Here is a 4,103-nt window from a genome sequence, read left to right on the forward strand (position 1 = left end):
CACAGGACTGGAGTTATCCAGGGATGACCTGAACCTCACTTTTTAAACTTTTCACAAATTATTTGATTGATTGATTATCACTGCATATTTTGCAAGGCTACGGGTATAATTAAAGACATTAGAGCAGGTGTCCAGAAGGACAAGGGATGAGAATGGGAGTGGGGACTGGAGACAAAGTGGGGGGAAATGAATGGATGGATGAATAAAGAGACTACAAGTGATTTATAAACTTAGCAGTCTGAATAACTCAACTTTATACCCCTACAATAATAAAAATAATACTAATGAATTGAGAGCCCTTAAGAAATATTATCTAAGAAAGGGTTGCAGGAATGGATTCAAGGGTGTGTATACAAAACTACCTGTTTGATATACTGCAGGGTAATGGGAGATTTAAGGGATTTTCAGTTAATTTTAATAATATGCCAACAAATCTATTTGATTTTAGATCCAAACAGAAATTTTTCTACATCCCACAATAAGATATTTTTCCACTGTTCAATACACATAAATCACTGATAACAGTGACTGACACATAATGCTAAATACGTTAGGTAAAATATTATAAAGAACAATTAAAGATACAACTTGGCTTAATTTTGATTTTTTTCCCATTTAGTACATATACTATATACACATATACATATATACTTACGTATATTATAGCTTAAGAATTCAGATCAAAGCACGAGGTTTATAAAAATAAAAATCTGTCCTGGCCCACCCTTCCCCAGCCCAGATTCCCATTTCCAAAAGGCAACTACTTCTTTGAGTTACTTCTAAAAATTTCTTTATATTTTTAAGCAGCTTGCTCTTCTTGTATTTATGATGTTTTCATTTTGCTGTTATTCATTAACAACATGTTATAGAAGATGAAGATTCAGGTGTCTTAACATTATCCCTCACACACATTTCAACATTTCACCAACTCCCATCTTCTCAATAGAGTTGAACCCATTTTTCAGTTAAGTCCATTCACAGTGTTTCTATTATTAAATGACTTTAAACGTTGTTCACTGTCAAGCCAAATAGTGATTCCTCTCTGTAACATTTTTCTTCTGGGTTTAATTGCCTCTTTTTGTTAATTTTCTTGATGTTGGACCCACTTAGATCCATTCCTTCTGTTCTCCATCCCGTTAATCCAATTTGGCCTAGTCACACTTAGGTCTGCCCACAGCTGTCATCCTGGAATCTCCTTCCCTTCTTTTCTGTGTGAGGTGTCCCATGCCATCTTCTTTCTTGTTTTGCTACTCATTTGGGAGTGGCATATCACCCAGGAGTTTCTTGAGAAAGAGTACCAAGGTGGATCGGTTATTAAGAACTTGTGTGCAGGCATCAGTGCTGTTCTGTTTTCCAGACATGGAGTAACATCACACCTCCTCGCCACATGAGTAGAAGTGGCATGTCACCTTCATGCCACAGCACTAATTGCTAGTGTGAAACTGGCAGTAACACAATGATAGGTGATGTCCAGGATGGTGGCTGTTGTGTTGGCCTGGATCATGAAAAAGGGCAGTGTTGCAGAAACTCCCCTACTCTCAGGTTTACAAAGGGGTGTAGCATAAGCTAGAAATAAACTTGTTATAATAAGCCACAAAGATTTGGGGGATGGCTGTTACTGTAGCATCACCTAACTGATGCTAATTGATATACACTGTATGTCTTCATTCTACTTTTATTATTGAGTAATAGTTAATGATAGACTCCTTTGTTGGAAATCATTTCCTTCAGAAGTTTGAAGGCATTGAGGACTTCCCTGGTGGTGTATTGGTTAAGAATCTGCCTGCCAATGCAGGGGACAGGGGTCCGATCCCTGGTGCGGGAGGATCCCACATGCTGCGGAGCAACTAAGCACATGTGCCCAACTATTGAGCCTGAGCTCTAGAGCCCACGAGCCACAGCTACTGAGACCGCGTGCCACCACTACTGAAGCCTGCATGCCTGGAGCTGGTGCTCCGCAACAAGGGAAGCCACTGAAATAAGAAGCCTGCGCACCGCAAGGAAGAGTAGCCCCTGCTCGCAGCAGTGAAGACCCAACACAGCCAAAAATAAATAAAATTAATTAATTAAAAAAAAAAAGTTTGGGGCTTCCCTGGTGGCGCATTGGTTAAGAATCTGCCTGCCAATGCAGGGAACACGGGTTCGAGCCCTGGTCTGGGAAGATCCCACATGCCTCGGAGCGACTAAGCCCATGAGCCACAACTACTGAGCCTGCGCGTCTGGAGCCTGTGCTCCGCAACAAGAGAGGCCGCGATAGTGAGAGGCCCGCGCACCGCGATGAAGAGTGGCACCCACTTGCCGCAACTGGAGAAAGCCCTCGCACAGAAACGAAGACCCAACACAGCCAAAAATAAGGATAAATAAATAAATTAATTAAAAAAAACAAAAACAAAAAAACAAACAAAAAACCAAACAAACAAAAACAGTTTGAAGACATTGGTCTATGCTGTCTGGCTTCTAATATTGCTAATGAGAAGTCTGACCCTATATTTACACTTGATCCTTTTTATATGACCTGTCCTCCTATCCCCCCTTTTAGAAGATTTAGGAGCTTTCTTTATTTTCATTTTTCTTTAACTTTACAATGGTATAAGTAGTTGTGGGACTTCTTATAATCAGTATGTTGGGCACTTGAGGGAGCCTTTCAATCTGGAAACTCATGTCCTTTGGGGAATTTTCTTCTATTATGTCTTAGATTGTTTCCTCTCCATCTTTTCCTATGTGCTGTCTTTCTGGAACTCAAGTATATGAATCTTGCAATTCCTAAACTGTTTCTCTCATCTGTATGTCTTTTGTCCCTAATTTCTATCTCTTTGTTTTTTGGTTATATTTTCTGGGACATTTCTTTAACTTTATCTTTCAATACTTTTAACACATTCTTTCATTTCTGCTTCCGTGTTTTTTGTGTGTGTTTTTTTTAAATTTATTTTATTTTTATTTTTATTTTTGGCTGCATTGGGTCTTTGCTCTCTCTAGTTGCAGAGAGCGGGGGCCACTCTTCGTTGTGCGGGCTTCTCATTGCGGTGGCCTCTCCTGCTGCAGAGCACGGGCTCTAGGGGCGCGGGCTCCAGGGGCGCGGGCTTCAGCAGCCACGGCCCGCGGGCTCCAGAGCGCAGGCTCAGCAGTTGTGGCACACGGGCCTAGCTGCTCCGCGGCACGTGGGATCCTCCCGGACCAGGGCTCGAACACATGCACCCCGCATTGGCAGGCGGACTCCCAACCACTGCGCCACCAGGGAAGCCCTGCTTCCATGTTTTTAATTCCCAAGAGCTCTTCCTTATTACCTAGATGTTCCTTTTTATGACATATGGCTCTTGCCTCATGGTTGCATTATATTCTTCTTCTTTCCATGAAACTGTATTTTTTCCTTCTTCATTTCACATTAACCCTGTTTCCCCAAGTTCCTTTTTTGTAAAATAAGCTTTTTATTTTACAGTAGTTTTAGATTTACAGAAAAAATTGTGACGATAGTAGAGTTCCTATATAACTCACAACTAGTTCCCCTATAATTAAACAGCTTATACTAGTATGGTGCATTTGTCACAACTGCAAAGCCAGTTGTGCCAAGCTCTTTTTATTCTTTGTTTTGGTGTTTTTCTTTCATGTTAAATTATTTTTTCAACTCTGCGGTGACTCTTGGATGACCATTAATATTTAAGAGTTAGGGAAATCCTGATATATAAAGTAAATGGGATTTTACTGGGCTTTAATAAAACAGTCTTTTCAGTGACTATGGTAAAGTCTGTCACTATATTAACATTCACTTTATTCAGTGTCTGAGTGGGCAGCAGTCCAAGGTAGGAAAAAATTAAAATTTTAGAAAAATTTTTTAAATTTTAGAAATTTTTTCAAATGTACTGGAAACTAATACCTAATATGACCAAATAGAAGTAATATCTGAGGAAATATGGTTAATAGGGAAAACAGGAGGCCATCTTAAAGTAAATGTAGTTAATATACCCAGAAAGTGGTGCTTTAAGGCAGAGCCTTTATACCTCTTTTCTCCTGTATCTACACTCATTTCCATTTCTATTCCTTACCTCTCTTCTGAACTTCAGATCCAAACATCCACCTGCCTATGGGACATCTCCATGTAGACGTCT

This window comes from Balaenoptera acutorostrata, chromosome 6 (assembly GCF_949987535.1).
Source record: "Balaenoptera acutorostrata chromosome 6, mBalAcu1.1, whole genome shotgun sequence".
Classification (NCBI taxonomy): Eukaryota; Metazoa; Chordata; class Mammalia; order Artiodactyla; family Balaenopteridae; genus Balaenoptera; species Balaenoptera acutorostrata.